This window comes from Bos javanicus, chromosome 6 (genome assembly GCF_032452875.1).
Source record: "Bos javanicus breed banteng chromosome 6, ARS-OSU_banteng_1.0, whole genome shotgun sequence".
NCBI classification, from domain to species: domain Eukaryota; kingdom Metazoa; phylum Chordata; class Mammalia; order Artiodactyla; family Bovidae; genus Bos; species Bos javanicus.
The window spans coordinates 27,252,844-27,277,357 of NC_083873.1; the positions used below are offsets into that span (position 1 = coordinate 27,252,844).

Consider the following 24,514-nt stretch of genomic DNA (forward strand, 5'->3'; position numbering starts at 1 on the left):
TTCTCTCATTTTTTCAGGAATAAGATGAATTCCTAGCTGTGGAGTATCCCAGCTAGAGATGCAAAGGGATATTTGCTCTAGAGTCATCTTTTCTGAGTGATCATCATCTTCCCGGGATCTTCCTTCTGTGCTGGCATTTGCAGAGGTGTATGCATCTCCATTTGATCCCCCGTTGTTTTTTTTTTGCGACTTCCTTCATTATGTCCAAAATGCTCCTCAGTGTCTCCTGGCTCTGTGTTGTTTTTTTTTTTTTTTAATCCTTTCATGATAAGGAGAATTTGGCTGCCCTTCTATACTTTCTTGACATTCCAGGAATCTCCATGGGCTTTTCTACACCAATCTCCTTTCATAGCTCCCTCAATTCCATTTCCTTTTGACATGGAATTCTGGGCAACTTTCTGGACCTTGATACCTCTCAGAGCAAGCTAGGGAAGAGAGCAGCTATATCCTATATTTTAGTTCTGGTTCTAAGCCTCTCATATCTCCATCTTTTCTATGTTTTAATTTCTTGTCTCTGTACTGTCAGCTCTGCAGTTCTTATTATTTTCAGTTCTCCTGTATTAAGACTGAATTACTATTTTTATTTGTTTGCTGATTTTAATATTTTGAAAGGCAGGGACTTGATGTTTATTTTTGGTTCCACTGTCCCGTAAGGCACCAAGTTTCAGCAAGTAGCTAGGCCATTCATCAGGACAAGGAAAGGGGAAGGATGAAAACAAATTCTATTATAAGATTTTAATGTAATTTCCTCACATTAGCATCAGATTGGAGGTAAAGAAAATGTTGATATGAATGAACTGATAGGGAGCTAGATTGATGAAAATTTTGTTTTAATGAGATAAATAAAAGGAAGGCGTTTAATGTTTTAGATGGAAGTAACCTAACAGGAAGGTTGTATGGAGGAATTTTGTTGTTTTGTGCTGCTGTGCTAGATATGATAAAATAAAAGAGGGAGACAACAGAAGGCAGATTAAGTACTTTCCTGCCTATAGCCAATTATTTCCTCCTGAGTGTGCCATATCTACTAGTTTACATTAATGCTTTTGTTTTTCCTGGAAGACTAGTGTCTACCTTCCCACAAAAGGAGAAATAATTTTTGACAATTCCATTTTCACCATATTAGGTGCTCTTTAAATGTATATTCATTTAATAAACTACCAATAACTCAAATGTTTTAGTATGTGAATGTGTTATCATAACTTTTAACTTTATTTTATAAAAAGAAAATGAATACTTAAGTGTACCTGCCATCATTTCTAAGTGACTGTCTCTTTGTTTCCTCTGACGGGGTTCTCAAGCAGATAGTTCTTATCTCTGTTTTTATAGTTTCTTAATTATTCACTGTCATTTTGAAATGAATGCTCCAGGAATATCTGAGTATTTCCATACTCTTTGTCACCTTGCTTAACTTTGCATATCTCATAGGTCTTGATAATTATTGCAACAGAACTTAAAAGAAGTTATGTCAGCCGAAACATACCATTAGTGCATTAATGTGTCAAAACAGCAGTGAATGACACAGCTCTCGGCAGTCTTAAAAGCTCCTAATGGCAGGCCGACTCTAAGGAATTGATTTGTAAGCAATACGAAGGCTATAAAACTTTCTCCCTGATATATAGTTCAGAAAGCCTTGTTCTATTAGTCACCTTATTTTTAGTAAATGAGTAATAACTCTTTGAATAAGAGAACAATCTATAAAGACAATATAGTTGATGTGCTTTATGTTAAAGTAGCAACAGAAAACTTCAAACAGCAAAACTAACAAGGTAGAAGCATGTTAAAATTAATTCAGTTGTTAACATTTAAACTGCAATTTAATCACAGGTCGAATATTATAAGTTATTGTTTTGTGGCTAATAAAAATGGATGTGGTAATGTGGTTTGTCAGACTAATAGCTTTTTGACACCTAGAAGAAATTGAAGACGAAAGGATTTGAAATGTAAAATACACTTCATAAATAAAAATTTATGATAAATAATGTAATAAATATAAATATAGTTATATATTGGTTTTTAAAACTGGAAAAGTATATTTTAAAACTAAGGGTATACAAAATTCTAAGGCTAATACACTTTATGACCTAATACACTTTATGCTGTGTTTTAGTTTAAAATGTGCTTTTATTGTTTTTCCACATAGCAATCAGAGATTCTTATAACACTATATTGTTGTTTGGTCTAAGCCTGTCTCTCTCTTGGGGGGGCTCCCTTAGAACAGGGGCCATCCCTATCTTGCTAATCATTGTGGCTTCCAGGACTAAGCCCAATATATAACACAAACTGGGAACCCAGTTAGTACTTGATATGAAAAAAATATGTTCTCCCTCAAGGGCCAAACCATATTATTTTAATTAAAAAAAAAAAAAACTGGCTTGTAAGTAACATAAGAATGGCAAAAAGGATAATTCAAGTGAGATATATCTCAGATTTCTTAAAACTTGCTCCATATGGATAGTTGTTGACGGAAAAAACAGTGTAGTATATAGTACAATTGACATTCAGATTTGCATATAAAACAGATGAGTTCTGTTAGAGTATTTGAAATTTTCTCTTTAACCCTAAAATTTGTAACTCTGATTCAGATCCAAATTCATGGCTAAATCATATAAAAGTGACTGCAAGTAAATTGCTATTTTGAATGAATCTAGAAGTATTTTTTTCAGTGGAGAATGAGCTGAGATTGGTAATAGGCAGCTTCATAGCTTATGGATCCTGTTCCATTGCAAGTGACAAGGATGGAGGAATTTCAGGTAGACCCTAAAGATCTTTTTCTAGGGTGCATATGAATGCTGAGAAATAAAGATGACTTGCTTCATTTATTAATTTCCTCCACTCTTCATTCAATCTTCATGTTTTTCCCCTGGATTTCACTAAGGAGTGGAAAATAGTGACTTTTTGATACATTTTTCTTTATATCAGACTGAAAATATAGTATTGCAATATCAGAACAAAAAATATTCCACATAAAAGTTTAAAGTTAGATACACACATACATATGCATGTAGTACATAGTTTGCATGTATAAAGGAAATAAAAATATTTTTCTAACATATAATTACAGGCTGAATTCATAGGAAATTTTATACCCAGTTACTGTACACTTTTTTAGAAGTGAAGAAAAGTAATACGGCATAGTTCCAAAATTTTTTCATACATTAAAATTATGTTAAAATTCCTTAGTCCAATTTTGCAACATTTTAATTTTTAAACAACATTCTAACAAACTGCATTCTATCCAACTTCCTGTTTCAAATTGCTCCGTCAACTTATAATTTACTACTCTGGAGACAGTGGTTAACTTTTTATGGGTTGATTATTTTCCAGTTATTTCCTTCTTTGAATTCCCTTTTCTAGGTTTCCCCTCTAAGCACCCACAAACACATGTAAGTGTCTTTCCTCGTTTACTTGATATGTGGTCTTTTTCATGAGACTGTCTTTCTGTGAAAATGAAATTTTATATCTGGTTAAAAATTCCAGAATGTAGTGTCCCAAATGCGTATACATTTCTGAATACATGACCCTAAATCTGAAAAGCCAGACGGGCAAATGACTTACTTTAATATCCATAACTACTTATAATAATGCAACCTTATAGATTTACTAAGGCCATGATTTACAGTCGTGTAAATTCCTATAAGATTTTCATCTCTGAAAGTGTTCCATACCACAACAAAACAGATTTGTAGTTTACTTAATTATGACTGTATATCTTCAAAGCACTTATTAGTCATGCCTCACACTCACTTTAGGGAGATCGCATTCCACATAGTTTTGGTTTTGTCCAAAGGTCTCTGAATATTTTGTACTTAGCTTGATTTCACTGAGACCTTGGACTTAAATATACATACTTTTTAAAAGACAATGTTATAATGTTACTATTCATAACATTTTATAAACTTTTTGATAAGATATTCCAGTTACTGACTATTTTCCTCAGCCCTGCTTCATCCTCAGCCATCATAGTTAAAGCGAATGCATTCAGTTCAGTTCAGTTCAGTCACTCAGTCATGTCCGACTCTTTGCGACCCCCTGAATCACAGCACGCCAGGCCTCCCTGTCCATCACCAACTCCCGGAGTTCACCCAGACTCACGTCCATCGAGTTGGTGATGCCATCCAGCCATCTCATCCTCTGTCGTCCCCTTCTCCTTCAGCCCCTAATCCCTCCCAGCATCAGAGTCTTTTCCAATGAGTCAACTCTTCACATGAGGTGGCCAAAGTACTGGAGTTTCAGCTTTAGCATCATTCCTTCCAAAGAAATCCCAGGGCTGAGCTCCTTCAGAATGGACTGGTTGGATCTCCTTGCAGTCCAAGGGACTCTCAAGAGTCTTCTCCAACACCACAGTTCAAAAGCATCAATTCTTTGGCGCTCAGCCTTCTTCACAGTCCAACTCTCACATCTATACATGACCATAGGAAAAACCATAGCCTTGACTAGACGGACCTTTGTTGTCAAAGTAATGTCTCTGCTTTTGAATATGCTATCTAGGTTGGTCATAACTTTCCTTCCAAGGAGTAAGCGTCTTTTAATTTCATGGCTGCAGTCACCATTTGCAGTGATTTTGGAGCCCAAGAAAATAAAGTCTGACACTGTTTCCACTGTTTCCCCATCTATTTCCCATGAAATGATGGGACCGGATGCCATGATCTTTGTTTTCTGAATGTTGAGCTTTAAGCCAACTTTTTCACTCTCCACTTTCACTTTCATCAAGAGGCTTTTTAGTTCCTCTTCACTTTCTGCCATAAGGGTGGTGTCATCTGCATTAAGAATGTATAAAAATAAACAGCACACATCTCTCTTAAATGAGATTTTGCAGGGTAATGATAGGTTCAGGAGAGAGAAACTACAAGTAAAGGAATTCAGGCTTGACTGTGTATATCACTTTTGGCAGTAATAAAAAAGATGAAAGTACAAAATATAATTGAAGGCTGGGGAAAAACTTTGAGCCAACTACCATGAAGAAGTGGAACTTTAAATTGTATTCAAATATCTACAAATAGTATCTTCACGTATTTAAGCCTCTATTCTTGAAGCAAAGAAATTATAAGGATAAATATGAGTGACTCAGTTTTGTGTACCATTAAATAAAACTAAGTCACATACTGTATGAAAAATATTTTTATTGTAAATAAATTATGCAGCTCACTTTTTTTCTGCTCTGTAAGAAAGGATCAGGAAGAATTTCTTTAACTCATTTTTTATAGACACTTTGGAAATCCACTCTCAGAGAAAAAAGAAAATCTTTCCTTGGGTTTGAGGCTAGCTTTCATCTGTCTCCATGGCTGTCATACTTACATCAATCTCCTCTGTCCCATTTCTTCAGAATACTCCCTAATTCAATTATCCTCTTCTTCCTATTTCTTTAACTTCTCCAGCTGCTGACATTCCCTTCAGCATCCAGTATATTTATGATTCCAAGAATAGTTGGACCAAAATCAAGATGTCCTTCCTTGACGCATTAACTATTCTCAGTCTCCCTTTCTTTGTGTTCAGGCTCTAAAGCAGAGTCCAACTATATTGTCTCTATCTGTTTACCTTCTATGATGCCTCCGCCTATTGTACTCTATCTTCTACCACCCAGTGGCAGCTGTTAAGAGCACCTGTGAACTCTTAAATACAGAATCAAAAGAACAGGTTTTGAAGTATTGTTTCTTACTTTGTAATTTTTGTCTGATTTGATTTTGATTTTTTTCATTATGGGCCACTGTGACCACTTCCTCTGTATTTGTACTTGTCTGTCTTGACTTAGCTTTGTGACACAGACTGGGCAGGCATGACAGCATAGTGTTTGATTTCATGAAACTTGTCAGAAATATCTGGATTTATTATCCCTATTGTACTATTTAATATGTGGGTTACTTTGGGAACATTACCTAATCTCTCTAAACTCAGTTTTCTTTTCTTTGAAGTAGATAGTAATCATATTTAACCCATAATGCTCTAAGGATCAATTTTTTTTAGTTATTAAAGAGTCTATTATCACATTTGATACATGCTGAGCCCTCAGTAGGTGATAGCTGTTATTCATATTTTTAAACCATGAGGACACTCCTTTCTCTCCCTTTCCTCTTTATATCCACTCCTCTATCCTTCCCCTTTTTTCTTTATCTTCTCTTCCTTTTCCTTGTCCCCTGCCTCCCCTCTTCCTACTTTCTTCCTCCCCGCTTCTCAGTCTCTTTCTTTAGTCCTTTCAGATGCTCCAATCACTAGCATGGCTTCTGCTACCAGTAAATCCCAATCTGTTTATCCCAGGTCACATTTTTCTCAGGTGCTTCAACTACGTATTGAATTTCACACTAAACATTTCCAGCTGGGGATTTCAAGGACAGCATGTTCCATGCTAAAGTGACCCCATCTCACCATTCACTCTCCATATGCTCCATTACCTACAGTTCCGTTCCTTGTTATTAACGCCAGTCACTTAGTCCTGGAAGTTCTTTAGTTTCACTATCTCTTAAATCTGTATCATCTTTTTCCTGGCCGTTCTTCCTTTTCTAGCTCATGGTCTTATTATTGTTCACCTAGATTACTATAGTGGCCTGCTATACAAGCTCACTACCTTTGGTCTTGCACATTTCTCATCCAGTATTCAAACTATGCCAGTTTGAAACGTTCAAAGTACAGATCTGATTGTCATATAATTGTTAAAGTTTTAATTGTTCCTTGTACAATCTCAGGTTTAAAACAACTTCTTAACAAGGTATGCATATGAATGGTTTAACTGCTTTGTTTTCTGTATATTTTGTTTTGACCATTACTGTCTTACGTATGGCAAATGATATTCTAATGATAGATACATCTTGGCAAATGTTCTAGGTGCAGTTGAAAAATAATTTCTCTTCTGAAGATACTGTGCATAATTTTTTATATATGTCAGTTATATCAATTTGGTTAAATATGTATTTCAAATTTTCAATTGTGTTACTATTTTTTTGTCTGTTTATTGTACTAGTTATTGAGAGGTGCATTAAAATCTCCCACTATGATTGTAGATATATATATTTCTCCTTATTCCCCTGGTAAAATTTTGTTTATATACTTTACATCTCATTATCATTAAACAGAAAATGAAATTAAAAGACGCTTACTCCTTGGAAGGAAAGTTATGACCAACCTAGATAGCATATTCAAAACCAGAGACATTACTTTGCCAACAAAGGTCCGGCTAGTCAAGGCTATGGTTTTTCCTGTGGTCATGTATGGATGTGAGAGTTGGACTGTGAAGAAAGCTGAGCGCCGAAGAATTGATGCTTTTGAACTGTGGTGGTGGAGAAGACTCTTGAGAGTCCCTTGGACTGCAAGGAGATCCAACCAGTCCATTCTGAAGGAGCTCAGCCCTGGGATTTCTTTGGAAGGAATGATGCTAAAGCTGAAACTCCAGTACTTTGGCCACCTCATGCGAAGAGTTGACTCATTGGAAAAGACTCTGATGCTGGGAGGGATTAGGGGCAGGAGGAGAAGGGACGACAGAGGATGAGATGGCTGGATGGCATCACTGACTCGATGGACGTGAGTCTGAGTGAACTCTGGGAGTTGGTGATGGACAGGGAAGCCTGGTGTGCTGTGATTCATGGGGTCGAAAAGAGTCGGACATGACTGAGCAACTGAACTGAACTGAACTGAAGGACTATTTTCTTATTGGAGTTATTTTATCATTATGAATTATTCCTTTTTTATCTCGTGATTATTTTTATCTTCAAATCATCTTAGTTAAATATTAATATATCCACACTTCTTTAATTTTGTGGCATTTTTTTTCATTTTTACTTGCATTTTTCTGTGTGCTCATATTTTAAACATGTTTCTTGTAAACAGCAAGTGGTTTATGTTAGTTTCCATCTCTTTTAATGTATTTTTAGTACTTTTAGGTTTGATGCAGTAGGTAATATATTTGCTAATATATACTAATGTCATCTTGCTATATATTTTCTATTTCTTCCATGTACTTTTTGCTGTTATTTCTCTCTTCCCTCTTTCTTATAAAGAACTTTAATTATATTTATATTCATTGTATTTAATTATATTTTCTAATTAATTTACTTGTTTATTATTGTTTTTTCTTGTGTTCATTTTTAGTGCTTTTGCTGTAGATTTTAATATACAACTTTGATTTATTAGAGTCTTCCTAAGTTAGTGTTATTAGCACTTCCTAAAAACACTGGCATCTGGTCCCATCACTTCATGGGAAATTGATGGGGAAACAGTGTCAGACTTTATTTTGGGGGGCTCCAAAATCACTGCAGATGGTGACTGCAGCCATGAAATTAAAAGACGCTTACTCCTTGGAAGGAAAGTTACAACCAACCTAGATAGCATATTCAAAGCAGAGCCATTACTTTGCCAACAAAGGCCCGTCTAGTCAAGGCTATGGTTTTTCCAGTGGTCATGTATGGATGTGAGAGTTGGACTGTGAAAAAGGCTGAGTGCCGAAGAATTGTTGCTTTAGAACTGTGGTGTTGGAGAAGACTCTTGAGAGTCCCTTGGACTGCAAGGAGATCCAGCCAGTCCATCCTAAAGACGATCAGTCCTGGGTATTCATTGGAAGGACTGATGGTGAAGCTGAAACTCCAATACTTTGGCCACCTCATGCGAAGAGTTGACTCATTGGAAAAGACCCTGATGCTGGGAGGGATTGGGGGCAGGAGGAGAAGGGGACGACAGAGGATGATATGGCTGGATGGCATCACCGACTCGATGCATATGAGTTTGGGTGAACTCCGGGAGTTGGTGATGGACAGGGAGGCCTGGCGCCTCACTTTAGGTTCATTTAGCCCCTTCGTACCTTTCGTACTATTGCTCAGACATTTTGCTTTCTGTGATGTACATCCACAAGACAGAAATAATATTGTTGTTCTAAAAAGTCAACCTTTTTTCTATATATCAACAAAATCACCTTTTCTAGTGCTTGCTCTTCATTCATCCCTTCATTCCTTCAGTTTCATCTTTCCATTGAGGTCATGTGTTTCTTTCAGCCTGAGAAACTTGTTGTGTACTTTTTTTGTATTGTAACCAATTATTTCAGCTGGTGACTAATTCTCTTATCGTTTCCTTGTCTGAAAATACTTTGATTCCAACCCTTATCTTTAAAGGATATTTCACTGGGTTAAAGTCTAGTTTGGAATTTTTTTTTAAATCTTTCAGAATTTAGCACATTTTCTACTGACTTATATACTTCTGTTGATAAGTTGGTTATCAGTTTTATGTTACTACTTTTATAATTTAATCTGTGTATTTCATCAGCTTACCCTTGATGTGGTTAGTTATGGTCTTCATATTGTTTACTCTGCTTGTGATGCAATGATCTTAAATATATGGGTTGATAATGTGGATCAGTTTTAGAAAATTCTTGGTCATTATCTAATAAAAAATTGATTTTGCTACAATTTCCCTGTCATTTCTTGTGGGTAGTCTAGTTCAAGTATGTTAGACCTTTGCTATTTCCTTATGTGTGTTGTACTCTACTTTGTTCTTGCCATGCTTTTTTCTTTCTGTGTTACAGTTTACAAATTTTTTATTGACCTGTTTTTTAGTTTACTATAGAAAGTTTCTATTAACCTCATTCAGTGAGCTTTAAATTTCAGATATTGTGCTTGTACAGTTTTTAAATGCCTACTTGATACTTACTTTATAGCAATTTTTAATCTTTTCATGAAATTTTTCAGTCTTTTCCTTAATTATGAATAACACTGATATTTTAGTATTCATCTTGAATAACTCAGTATCTGAATCATTATTCATCTATCTTGCTCATATACTTGTTTACTTTTTTCCCTGACTGTTGATCACGATTTCCTGCTCCTTTGCATGACAGTAATTTTTTTACTGTATATCAGACCTTGTATATAAGATAAGTTTTAGCTCTATAATTTATTTGCCAACAGGATAGGTTTACCTGTGAGACTAATCACTTCAATCCTGTCCAGGACTGAGCAGGATCAAGTTTAGGTTGCAATTTGAGTTAACTCTCAGTTTATCTTTGGTTCATCCCTGTTCCTTGAACATGACCCTGATAAACTTTTCACTGAAAGCCTGGTAAATTTTTGTCTCCTTAGCTATGAAAGACTACAGGAGATTTAGCTTTGGTGTTTTGCCCCAGAAAGCTTCATGATATATCAGATGTGCATGTGTGATGGGACTGTGGCTTCTTAGTATTTGCCTCACAAACACAGCAAGATGGAAAAGACTGCACTGTTTCCTTCAGGCCCAGCACCATCCTTGTCCACTTACACCTGATGTGGAAAACCAGCCACTTACCCTGTGACTTGTCTAGTTTCTGAACAGGTACACTGGATCCACATGCCCACTGATTATTCTGCTGGTTTCTTCTTATTCCAGTAAAGTCACTTTGTATGATCCTACTCTGATCTGCAGATCATACCCAAATGCCCTAGAGAAGAAAACAGATGGTGATTGCCTGTTGAGAAAAGACTCACCACTTTGGTATTTTAGTTTTTCTCTTCTTTATTGTTTCCTCAATACTCTGATATATTTTTAAAATGTTTCTTTTTCAAGTTATCTGTTTTACTCATTTTACTAGTTGTTGTAGTGTGAACGTTGGCAACTGATTAGATGCTGTGAAGAAATGGAGGCTCCCCACTCTTATCTGGGCTTCCCTGGTGGCTCAGCTGGTAAAGAATCAGCCTGCAATTCAGGAGACCCCAGTTGGATCGCTGGGTCAGGAACATCCCTTGTAGAAGAGATAGGCTACCCACTCCGATATTCTTGGGCTTCCCTGGTGGCTCAGACGATAAAGAATCTGAAGCTGTCTGTTCTTTCCTAGGGTTCTCATAACATCCTGATACTGTCTGCTTATCTTTGTCATAATACTTCTCTCATTTGATAACAATGATCCCCTCTGTGTCTATATGTGTGTGCAGGGGATAGGGTATACTGGTTGTGTTTCTCTGTCTCTGTGCCTAGACTGTAGGGTTTCTAGAGTCAATGTCCCCAGCATGTGCCTATGAATGATGGAAGGTGAATACACGTGGAACAAATCAATGATTGGCAATTATACTCATTCTAGGACACAGGTTATTAGATGTTTGGAATTAGTTGTCATCTGAAATATTTAAAATAGCTTGATGTAAATAGTTCCAGTATCCATAACTATCTCCCATCTGATATGTAATCTTGTGCCAAAGATGTAATTTTGGCCCTGACAATAGTTTATCATTTTACCCTGGTAAACATAGAACTTCCAATTTGTATCTTTCATAGAGTTCAGTGAAGTGCTCTGCTCTGAGTAGACAATGTTTATAGGTAAAACTCTTGCTAAAGTTGCAGTGTTCTTAAATTTTGAAGACTTAATTCTGATAATCATCTGTATAACATTTTTACCTGGAGAACACTATCACAATGTTATTTGTAATTCTGTAGCACAAACTCCTGCCCTTTTCCATCTCTTTACCATGTGACAGAAGTGTGGAAAACCACAGCAAAGTTTTATATATTTTTGTCCTTATGTAATGCTAAAAGTGCATATTTTTCTTGATTTAAAATCACAAACTATGAGTAACTTTCTAATGTTAACACCTACATAAGGGTTAGTTTTCAGGGTTTTTTTTTTAATATTGTAATTACACAAATTCTAATTAAGTATTCTTGATCACACATTTCTTTCTCATTAGGAAATTCTATGATTCCCTGAACAATGTGCTAATGAAGCTTCACTGTTCTTTATGGTTTATTTTAAAGCAAGACACTCTTACAATTTCTTGTAAGATTTGTCTGAACCTAATTAAAATCTAGTGCATCATTTCTAATTTTACAGATTGAATGTCTAAAGTTCATAAGGAGGAGTAAAGTTTCATCTTAAAATTTCAAATGGAAACTTTTTCAGTATTATGTAACCCTACATCTGAGCCTTCTTAAAATTTTGTCATGAGTTGAAATTAATTGGTGAATATTTTCTTAGCTTTATATCCCTAATGTAGTCAAATTGTAACTACCAATCTTTTTCTACTAAAACCTTTTTGTTAATTTAACAAAATTCCTCACTAGTTATTTAAGAAAGGAAACAAATCATAGGGGATTAATGAGTGATAATGTGATATTAAAAATATCTAAGAAGTCAGATTTGAAGCACTTTCTATAAAGCTTCTTACATTATTTTTATTCCAAATATTATCTTCTTTTGAATTAAGTGATTTGTTAATAGCCTATAAAACACAGTTTCAAATTTTTGAATATATAGAATAGACATGCTTGTTAAAAAACACTAGTTAATGAAATGGAAAACAGCAAACTATTTTGAGTAGCTCAGTAATACTGAGTTGATGCTTTCTTGATATATTGATTTTCTTTATCATTCAGTTAAAAATGTTACCTAATTTGCACTCTGACTTTTTTGACCCAGGAATTATTCAAAAATATGTTGCCTATATTTATGGTTTCTGCTTCTCTGGATTATAGGTGGTAGGGTAGGGGAAGCAGCTGGTTAAATGTGCTTTTAGTAGATAGTTATTCAAAGAAATATATCAATATTTAAGAGGAAAACATCAAGTTGTTTAGTTATAATTTCATATGCATGAATTGTAATTGGTCCAGAAACACTAATATTTAACCTCATATTTTAACTTGTTTACTATCAAATATGTAATTGGTTCAACTAATCTAAAGGAAGAGTTGGATTAACTAGGGAAGCCAAGATGGGTAATTCCCAGGAGATTCTAAAACATGGCACTACCCTAGTAAATCTACCATCTCCCAAAGCCCGAGTCAGCTATTCTATTTCATAAATTGTTATTTTCTAGTACACCAAAGACATGTAAAATTCATGGGAAAACTTATGTTAACCAAGCTCAGGAGACAGACATATAAAACCCAAATATCAATTTACAATAAGAACTGTAATGTCTAAAGGTACTACTAAATAAGGAAAACTACCTTGCAAAGCCTAATTATAATCAAGGCACCAGTCTATAAATTCATGGTAAGAAATACAACTATCCAGGGAACTGGACACTTGAGTCTTGCAGTAAGCACATTTTCTCTCTAGGTGCCATGAGAGAAACTATTATAATTGAAAGGTAGTTTGGTGAATATCTAATCAGAACAAGGTAAATTAGCTATGTGATTTGAAGTTTGATACTCAAGTTAATATGCTTCTCAAGGACCATGAGAGTGTCTTGTTCATTTTTTTTTTTTTTTTGTATCCTGATTGTGTGGAACATGCTAGAGATTTTTTTTAAGTGTGTTGAATGAACAATCTGTACAGAAGAACATATGTGTTCCAGATGCTAAGAAATATTTCATTTGCTGCACTAAACATATTGTCTTTAACAAGTATATAATTGCTAACAATGATAGGAGAAAATACATGTAAAACTAGTAGCTAGTCAATTTTATATAAAAATCTCTTCAAAATGAGCATGACAACCTAAGGTAGGATTTTCTCATTACACAACTCTAGGGTCACCATCTAGTTAAAATGCCACGTGGAGGTGCACAATAGTACTGATCTATGGTTAGCTGATTTTTACATTTTAAGATGAGCGATAAGCAAAATATTATTCAAAATATGTGCAGTTATTATAGACAAGCTGCTGCAGTTCCATATTCACAACAGATAACGCATCATTAGAACACTACCGCGCGCAGTTTCAAAGCACAGTGCTCCAAACAGTGCCACCAAGAACTTAGGGCTTTTGCCTCATCCAGCACGTAACCAGTTCAGTCTGCCTTCTCACCCTAACCCCTCTGTACCTGAGTCACTCTTTGCTTTTGTTGTTGTTTCCCTTTTTTTTTTTCAACAATTATTCTTTCAATAACTTATCCCCAGAAATCGTATGTCAAGGACTATCAACTTCTATTTTCAACTTCTGGGTTAGATAAGTATCTTGATTACATATTTGCTGTTGCTAGTCATTGTAGGGGCGACAGTAAGCAAAGCTCACCTGAGGGTAATCATTGTGAAAACGGGAGCAATGCTGTTTAGGGAGAGGGGTCCTTTGCATGCCTTGAGGTCATCCTGAGTAAATGCTTTGGGCTCTGCTTGGATTGGTACTTATGTGCTGTCTTGTTTTGTTAGCAGCAGTAGACTACATGTCCAACTCAGGTTATCTAAATGAAGACATACCTCTGGAGTATGTCACCATTTATGACTGTCCTTTTGCGTGTGGGCTTCAGACTTCCATTTTTTAGCTGTGCTACTTTGGGCAAGACTAATTCCTATGAATGTTGGCATTGCTTTAACATGTTGACAACAATAACTTTCAGAATTGTAAAAAGCAAAAACATATAACAATAGGTATTAAATCACTCCCAGGACGTAATAGTTTTTTCTGTTGGCATTCAACCATTATTTGAAAGTAAAAGGTTTCTCTTTAAAAACTCAAGCATATTTTTTTCTGTTTATTTTGTTTACATTTTAACAATCCCTTAGGAAATTCCATGTAAGCACTTTCATTACTAATCTGCTGCATTGTACGTGATTTGGATTATTTTCCTCTCCAATGACCAGTGTAGGTTGATAAAAGAGAACATTCAGATTTTAAGATCCTGGAGAATAGAAAATTTAATATTTTTTTCTATTTAATGTAATAATTTGTTATGTGTAACATAGCTTAAAATTTTAAAAGATAATTATTTTTTCTCACATTATTTTCCATGGGTACTTTTTCAGGTTTTCTCATTTTTAAATAATGTTCTTTTTTTACCCCACCACAAGATTTTTTAAGCTTATTTAAATGGAGAAGTATAATTTTGAACCAAAACCAGAATCTGTTGAATGTAAAATATAGACCAGTTTTACCTACATGCAATAATCTTAAAGGAGTTAATTTTCTTTTCCTATATAATTCAAATCTAGGATATATTTAATGGAAATTATCATAAAATAGGAAGAAAAAAGTACACAAGCATGTTCTCAGATGAGTTTGTATAACTGTACATATTTTGAAAATATTTAAATACCCAACAAATTCAGAACAATTGTATATACTATTTCCATTTAGTGTCTTAGTTTATTCAAATGTTGCGTATAGGGAGAAATTTGTGTTGCAATATAAAGTATGAAAAACACAATTATAAGCTGCATTTTAATTTTTAAAACCATACATACTAAAAACTTATAAATACACAAGAATATTAGTGGCAGTTATGACTAAATGATACATTTTTGAAATATATTTTCTTTTTCCCTGCTGTTCTGTTTTCAAATGAATATTTTTTAAGATATTGAAAACCATGTCTTATCTTTGGAAACATCTAAATTATTAAAAATATATTATCTATAAGTTCTGTTCATAGCATTTGACAATTTCTGTAAATACTTCTACCATGACAATTTTAAAATATTAGTGGGTAAAAATTCTGAAACTTTAGACACTGTTCTGTGGTCTATGTCACTCTAGCATTTTAGGAATCTTATCATCCTGAAAACTAGGTACATAAAAGGAAAGAATAAAGTATTTACAAGGGCTTTCCTGGTGGCTCATAGGGTAAAGCGTCTCCCTGCAATGCAGGAAACCTGGGTTCGATTCCTGGGTTGGAAAGATCCCCTGGAGAAGGAAATAGCAACCCACTACAGTATTCTTGCCTGGAAAATCCCATGGATGGAGAAGCCTGGTAGGCTACAGTCCATGGGGTCGCAAAGAGTCGGACACGACTGAGTGACTTCACTTCACAATTGAATTATATCCTTGGTAACCAAATAATATAAAGAAATATCTCCTTATAAATAATTATTTCAGCTACAAATGAACACAAAATAATAAAAATTAACTATAACAACTTTCCTATTTTCAGTGAACTCAAAATAGATTTTTGAACATCAATAGGAGAGAGTGAGTGAGGGAGAGAAATAGTCAACACAAAAGCAAAATAGACATGATCTCTGCTGCTGACCGTGTAATGGAGGAGAACACAGCAATTTTTTTTTTTTAATGTTTTTAACTACATGTTTCAACTTATTCTGCATGTAATGACTGCCTGCTCTGCTTTTTTCCATTCCTCTCATTTTAATTATTTTGATGCTAATACTGTTTTTCTTGGTCAGGGTTTATAGTATATATTCCCCTACAACCCTAATTTTTCTAGCAGGTATGTACTAGAGCACTAAGTGAATTCAACATTTGGTGTCATCCTTAAATAATCATAGCTATATCATTAAATTGTAATTCTTGACTTTTGACTCATCTTTTGGCTGTGTGGATTTCAACACTGAATAGTTAATTTTTGAGCATCCTTGAACTCATATATGTTATCTCATATATTAGAGTGTTTGGCATTTGCGTTTATACCCAAAAAGCGACTCATTGGGGAATAATAATATTCACTCATACATTTTTTTCCCCATCAGAAATTTTAATTTGAAAACAACATTTGACCGAATTCTGGTATTGAGTGTTGTGGTGATGAAATTTGAGACTAGCTTAAATTTATTTCTCCTTGAAGTTGACTTGAATTTTCTGCCTGTTTGCCTGAGGAACTCTTTATCATGGACACAGAATAAGTTTAACCAGAGTTAGTGTCATTTCTGAATGTTAAAGTCCTTTCTGGTATATAGTGTAACATCTTTAGATTCAGTTCTTCATTTATTCCGAGAAATGTTACTACATGTCTTCAGTTTTTAAAATTCAACTTACCAGATTTCTATTGAGTAATTATCCATATATTTGATCATCTTAGTGTCTGCTTATCAGCATCTCTCAATGAGAATCTTTAATATGTTTCTATTTTGTCTTAATTTTTTATAACTACCTCAAGTATTCTCTAAAGTCATTGATGTGGCTTTTATTAATTCTGACTCTTAATATTTCTAATCTGTACATTCAATTTGAGTATTTTGGCTCTAAATTTTGTTGTCTTTCATCTTATCTTTGTAAGTCACCTTATTGATTTCTAATTTCTTCTATTAAATTTTTCTCATATTGTTCTTGAGAATATGCTTTTAGTCCTTATATTATGTTTCAAATTATGTTTTTATTTTGCATCTCTCTCCCTTCTAATACTTTTTCTTTTTTTCCTATTAGAATATGTTTGTATAGTTTGTATAGGCTATTTCCTTTCATTTTTTAGAAATGTTAAAATGGGCAGCTTTGTTCAGATCTTTTATTTTCTCTGACTTCATGTGATTGAATTATCCTTGACACTTCTGTACATTTTAGAGTATTTTCTCTATTTTACTATTATCTAAAGGCTAAATATTCTTATCTATACACTTTTTGTATTGGCATATTAAGTAGTATTTATGAACTCTTCCTGCACCTATGTCCTCCTCTCTCCATCATGTACTATTAATAGATCAGGTCCTCCTTCACTCAAAGGCATCTCTTCAGCAATTCTGCTTTCCTTCTTCTTCATCAGGCTTTTTTTTCTCTTTTAGACCATCTCAACATCAGATTCTGGTATATTGCATTTTTAAAGTGCTTGGTTGATCCCTTTTCCCCTCCAATCATTGTTGCATCTTTCTGTTTCCATTTACTATAACTTTCCTTAAAACATTTTCTGGACTTGTTTTCCCCACCTCCTCTCCTGTTATTCTCTTTTGTACCTAGTAGGCTTTTACTCTACACGATACAGAAGCCACTGTTGTCATGGCCAGTAAGAACGGCCATGTGGTTAAATACGGTGTGGATTTTCGGTCTGTATCTTACCTGTTCACAGCATTTGACATGGCACTTAGCACTCATTCCTCCTGGAAGGGCTTCCCTGGTGGCTCAGCTGGTAAAAAAATCCACCTGTAATGCAGGAGACGGGGGTTCGATCCCTGGATTGGGAAGATCCTCTGGAGAAGGGAATGGCTATCCACTCCAGTATTCTGGCCTGAAGAATTCCATGGACTGTATAGTCTGACTTGCAAAGAGTCGGACACAACGGAGTGACTTTCACTTTCACCTCCTTGAAACTTCTATGCTTAACATATAGGACAGCATCCTGTCTCCCTAACCACCCATTTTCAATTTCCTTTTCCGGTTCCTTCTGATCTCCCTAATTTTATTAAAGTTGGAGTTCTCTTAGGCTCTACTTTTCAACTTCTTTTTTTATCTCGGAGCCTTGATGACAGCTTTAAATGCTATCTTTATGTTGATGATGTCTCATGTTTTACCTCCATCCAGTCAGGCTCTTTCACTAAGCTTCAATCATCAAACCCCTACTTGGAAGTCTAGTGGACATTTCAAAATTTACATATCCAAAGCCAAACTTCTGGCTTGACTCATCTCTTCCTCACCTTCATGTAATCGGTCAGAAACCCCTATTGACCCTCCTTTCAGAATATATATGAATTTCAACTGCTCTAAAACTTCTGGTGCTACCACTGTCATCAACTTTTCTCTGAATGATGGATGTAACTTCCTAACGGGTCTCCTTGCGTGTCTGCTTGCTCCTTCTAGCATTTATTCTCAAGACTGTAGTCAGACTGTGCTAATTAAAATATAAATTAGACTAAATCTCCCATCTGTTCAAAACACTCCATGCTTTACTTTTCATTCTATGTAAAAGCGAAAATACTTAACTTACAGTGATATAAGGTCCTATGCAATATACCTGCCTCTAGCTCCAACCCAACTGCTCTTTTTTCTCATCCCCTACTAACCTCCACCGGGTTCACTCCATGTGAGTGGCACTGTCTTTCTGGCTGTTCCTCAGGCCTGCCTTTGTACCTGCTATCTCTGATGCCTTGAATCTCAACATCACCTGTCCAGTGGTTCATTCTCAATTCCTTCCAGTCTTTCCTCATTTATCACCTTCTCACAGAGGACTTCCCTGACTACTGTATTAATTGGAACCCTTCTCCCCCAAGGACTTCTCCATGTCTCTTCTTTAATGTTTAATCACATTTTAATACGCTATAGACATATTTGAGTTTTGATTTTAATAACTCTCTAAATAATGTAAACTTCATAAAACTAAATATTTTTATCTGATTTGTTTACTGCCATTTCTTCAGTACCTGAAGCAGTGCCATATACACAATAGATTCTCAATTAAGTGTGGTAAAATGAACAAAGAAAAGAATGAGCAAGTGAACTGTGCAAGGGCTAGGTCTCAGCCATAGCTCACTATAATCCATGCTGTGCAACCTGGGTTCTTTCTCTTATTGTTTATTAATTGCCATGTTAGGGCTCACTCATCCCAACTAAAGAGGTGTGGAACTCCCATAGTTTTTAGATCTTTTACTTAACTCAACATGATATCCTGGATTATAGAAATTCCTGGTGATAGTTTCTCACTCTGCTGATTTTGTCCTGCATCAGAGAAGTTGTTAATGTTTGTACTTTCTTGGGTTTATCCTGATTTTCCCAGGGCTGATGAGTCACTCGAGTAAGCTTTGCTCAAAATTAGAAAGTATAATGAGAATTAGCAGGATTTTCTTAAGTCCTCATTTCCTAAGTATATATTAATTTCTTTGAGGGAGATGGGGCAAGGAGTGATACATTTTTTAGTTTGGGCATCTCATTGTATCCCATTCATAGTTTAGGTCTTGCTGGTGAATTTTGTTGTAATTTTTTACTGTTTTCCTTCATTTTGTTAAATACGGAAGGAGTGAGGGTTTTTTTTTTTTTTTTTTCCCCCAGTACTGTTTCAATCCTCTATCTTTACAGGAAGTCTGTATACTTTATTTTTAAAAATGAAGCAATATTAAAAATAAACCAGCAATCTGCACCATTGGCATGTTTTTGTTTCTCTGTTTCTTATTTTAGTTAAAATGTGCAGTTATTTGTTGCAAGTTTCAAGACCATTATATTTTTGTTCAGTCTTCCTTTTTATTTTTGCAGCTGTAGATTTTACTGAGAATCTGAGTGACATTTTCCTAAACCATATGATTATGCATTTTTCTTTTGTTTCATCCATGAAAGCATTTGGTTTGTGATTTATAAAAACTCTTTATAATTAAATAACAGCAACATTCAGCAGTATCGCTTCTCAGTGACGAAAACGTCTTCTCAAATGCTAAATAAGATCTTTATGAGATTTCTCTTAACTAAACTGCATAATAGGCACAAAAACAGAAATATAGACCAATGGAACAAGATAGAAAGCCCAGAAATAAATCCACATACCCATGGGCACCTTGTCTTTGACAAAGGAGGCAAGAATATATAATGGAGAAAACATAGCCTCTTCATTAAGTGGTGCTGGGAAAACTGGACAGCTACATGTAAAAGAATGAAACTGGAGCACATCTGAACACCATACACAAAAACAAACTCAAAATGGATTACAGACTTAAAATGTAAGGCCAGAAACTATAAAGCTCCTAGAGGAAATCATAGACAGCACACCCTTTGACATATATCACAGCAAGATCCTCTTTGACCCACTTCCTTGAGTAATGGAAAATAAAACCAAAAACAAATGGGACCTAATTAAACTTAAAAGCTTTTGTATAGCAAAGGAAACAATAAATAAGATTAAAAGAAAACCCTCAGAATGGGAGAAAATAATTTCAAGTGAAACAACTGACAAAGGATTAGTCTCCAAATTATATAAGCAGCTCAATATCAGAAAAATAACTCAATCAAAAAATGGGCAAAAGACATAAACAGACATTTCTCCAAAGACATACAGATGGCCAATAAACACATGAAAAGATGCTCAACATCATTAATTATTGGAGAAATGCAAATCAAAACTACAATGAGTTATCACCTCACACTAGTCAGAATGGTCATCATCAAAGTCTACAAACAATAAATGTTCTAGAGAAGAGGAGAAAAGAGAACCCTCTGGCACTGTTGGGAATTTAAATTGATACAGACACTATGGAGAACAGTAAGGAGATTCCCTTAAAAACTAGGAATAAAACTACTATATGACCCAGTGATTCCGCTACTGGGCATATACCCTGAGAAAACCATGATTGAAAACAACACATGTAACCCACTGTCCACTGCAACACTATTTATAAAAGCTAGGACATGGAAACAGTGATGTCCATTGACAGATGAATGGATACAGAAGTTGTGGTACATGTATACAGTGAAATATCAGCCATAAAAAAGAACGAATTTGAGTCAATTCTAGTGTTAATCAAACTAGAACCTGTTATACAGAGTGTGGTAAGTCAGAAAGAGAAAAAGAAATATCATATATTAACACATAAATACGGAATTTAGAAAATGGTATTGATGAACCTATTTGCAGGGAAGGAATGGAAACACAGATGTAGAGAACAGACTTTTGGACACAGTCAGGGAAGGAGGGAGTGGGATGAATGGAGAAAGTAGTATCAACATATATGCACTGCTGCTGCTGCTAAGTCACTTCAGTCGTGTCCGACTCTGTGTGACCCCATAGACGGCAGCCCACCAGGCTCTCCTGCCCCAGGGATTCTCCAGGCAAGAACACTGGAGTGGGTTGCCATTTCCTTCTCCAATGCATGAAAGTGAAAAAGTGAAAGTGAAGTCACTCAGTCGTGTCCAACTCTTAGCGACCCCATGGACTGCAGCCTACCAGGCTCCTCCATCCATGGGATTTTCCAGGCAAGAGTGCTGGAGTAGGGTGTTAAATAGATAGGCTGGCACTCTGTGATGATCTATAGAGGTTGGATGTGGGGAGGGGAGCAAGACTCACACAGAAGGGACTTATGTATGATTATGACTGATTTTGTGATTCTGTACAGCAGAAACCAACACAACATTGTAAAGCAATTTTCCTCCCATTAAACATACATTTAAAAATGTAAAAAATATAAACTGAATAATATAAAAATTGAAGCAAATTGAAATTTTCATGGGTGCATCCTGCAGCATATGGGATTTTAGATCCCCAGTAAGGATGGAACCTGTGCCTGTTGCACTGGAAGCTCAGTCATAATCACTGGACTACCAGGGAACCACCACAAATGGATTTTCTATTAAAGCTCTTATAATTAGCGGTGTTGAACATCCTTTCATGTACCTCTTGGCCATCTGTATGTCTTCTTTTTCTTCTTTTTTTTTTTTTTTTTTAGGATGATAAGTCCTTTATAAACCTTAAAAATCTGACACTTTAGATCTTGAAACTAGTTTCTTAAAAAGGGGAAAAAGGTAGTGACTTGGTTAGGTGTTCAATATTAAATCTTACTGAATTTGTCTTTAGAGAAATTTCATAGATGGAACAGGCCTTACCCATTTTATACATACACACACGTGTACCACCTTTGCAGTGGTAATACACTATATTGTACACTATACACTATAAACAGCACGTTTATAAAGTAGGTAATAGTAAGGAGAAGAAGTCGAGTTGAATATGTAAACCTGTCCCTCTATGTATCTCCAAGTAATCTACCATACCGTACTTTCCCTGTTATTCACAGTATCACAGTTAAAATAGGAAGTCTTTAAGAAGGTCCCTGGAGAAGGCAATGGAACCCCACTCCAGTACTCGTGCCTGGAAAATCCCATGGATGGAAGAGCCTAGTAGGCTGCAGTCCATGGGGTCGCACAGAGTCGGACACGACTGAAGCGACACAGTAGCAGCAGCAGCAGCAGCAGCAGCAGCAGCAAGAAGGTCCCACTGACAAAGGCTTTTGGCATAGGGAATATGGTGAATTTGGGGATCGTTTAAGCATGGTGTATTTTAGAGAATTTTGTGATTATAGATAGTAATATATTGCATTTGAAAACTAAGACCTCTGCTGTTTATTTTACAATGTGAAACCAGTAGAGCTTCAGGATACAACCTCTGTGATGCTATTTCATATTTACTCATTCTTACACATTCTTGAGTCCCTTGGACTGCAAGGAGATCCAACCAGTCCATTCTGAAGGAGATCAGCCCTGGGATTTCTTTGGAGGGAATGATGCTGAAGCTGAAACTCTAGTACTTTGGCCACCTCATGCGAAGAGTTGACTTATTGGAAAAGACTCTGATGCTGGGAGGGATTAGGGGCAGGAGGAGAAGGGGACGACAGAGGATGAGATGGCTGGATGGCATCAGTGACTCGATGGATATGAGTCTGAGTGAACTCTGGGAGTTTGTGATGGATAGGGAGGCCTGGTGTGCTGCGATTCATGGGGTCGAAAAGAGTTGGACACGACTGAGCGACTGAACTGAACTGAACTGAACACGTTCTTGAATGCAGTTTTTAAGGAAGAAATTTTGTAGATGAATAGCATGTATTGGGGGAAAGTAGCCATAAAAATCAATGAAATAAGTGGCCAGGCAGAGGCCTCAGTATCACTCAAATGCTAAGATATGATATCTGAGATTATGACATTAAACTATTACATTTCTTTGTGTCATTGAAATAATAATTTTTGTGAAGAATATACAGGCCTGATATTCAGCTTTGCTTTTTGGCCAGTGGACATTTAAATACTTTGGAAGGCAGTAGCCAGAAAACAGCTAGGAAGGTAACTATGCTTTTAGAAATAACTTAGAATTCTCCTGTTTATCCACAATGATAAATATCTCTTATAGCAGCTCAAATTTCTAGTTAGAAGGAAATTTCCAGGGGAAACAGGTAACTTAAAAACATTATTATTTAAAAAGAAAACAATACCCTCCCCCAATATATCAGAGGGCATGCTATAATTGCCATTTCAAGAACACTCACTCATCAACGAACTTATATATAGAAATAAAAGCACTATTAAAATAAAAGCAAAGCCAGGTTAACTTCAAAGCATAAATCATACTATTGGAAAGCCAATCTCTGAGACCACTGTTTGCAGGGAAAGTAGTATGAAGATCATAGATTTGCTAAGCTTCAGTGAGCATCAATGCACAGTCCACATCACTTGCTTTAGTTTGTTCAGGTCTACTGATTGCTCCAAGACTTCTCGTGAATGATCTGTTATTAGAGGGCATCCATGGAAGAGTAATATACATATCTGAGGACAGCAAGTAAGGACAGTTTCTACAGCCTCGTCAGTCAGATTCACACAATGCCCCATATGAATCTCCTCTAATTTCTTGGCACAAGGTCCACTAACAAGTGCAACCACACCATGGTCAGATGCCTGAGTGGCTGGAAAATCAACACTGCAAAAATGCACAGTTTTCTCCTAATGCCTGCAAGAACACATCAGTAATACCTAAGCAGCCTCCTAAGTCAATGATCTTTAACAGCCGGCAATTGAGTGCAAGAGCAAGGACTCCTTCATCAGTGAGATTGCAGCATCTTTTCCAAGAAGCTTCATGCAGGTAAGAACAAGATGAAGCCACAGCTTTTATTCCTTTTGAAGTTTTGGAAATTCTGTTTTCTTTTGAGGAATTTCAATTTAATTTCTTCAGTTTTCTACAGTTACATAGGTGCAGGAGAGCAGTATCTGAAATATCACAGCTTTGTAGATCTAGAGTTTGGACTTCAGGATGTAAAATCTCACTTATGTTTGAATCTGTTATCTGCCCCTGCACGCTCATAATTTTGATGAGTCTATCTTTTATGTTGGGTGGCAAAGGCTTAATGTCTGTGATATATCTAGAAATATCCTTCATGAAGCACCAAAGGCATAGATCCGGGAGCTGACTGACCCGCTGAGGGCTGGGCATCGCGGCTGCCCTTCGGAGCCTCTTCCAGGGTCCCGGGGCTGCAGAGATTCAGCCAGAGACCGTCTGTCAACTCCCGCCTCCAGCACAA

At 35.8% G+C, this 24,514-nt stretch overlaps 1 protein-coding gene and 1 pseudogene across 1 annotated transcript in view; one reads left to right on the forward strand and one right to left on the reverse strand.

Moving 5' to 3' along the window:
- Positions 1 to 24,514, forward strand: part of STPG2 (sperm tail PG-rich repeat containing 2) — a 636,844-nt gene that overhangs the window by 552,726 nt on the left and 59,604 nt on the right. The window lies entirely within an intron of this gene.
- Positions 23,652 to 24,464, reverse strand: LOC133250075 (protein AMN1 homolog; annotated as a pseudogene).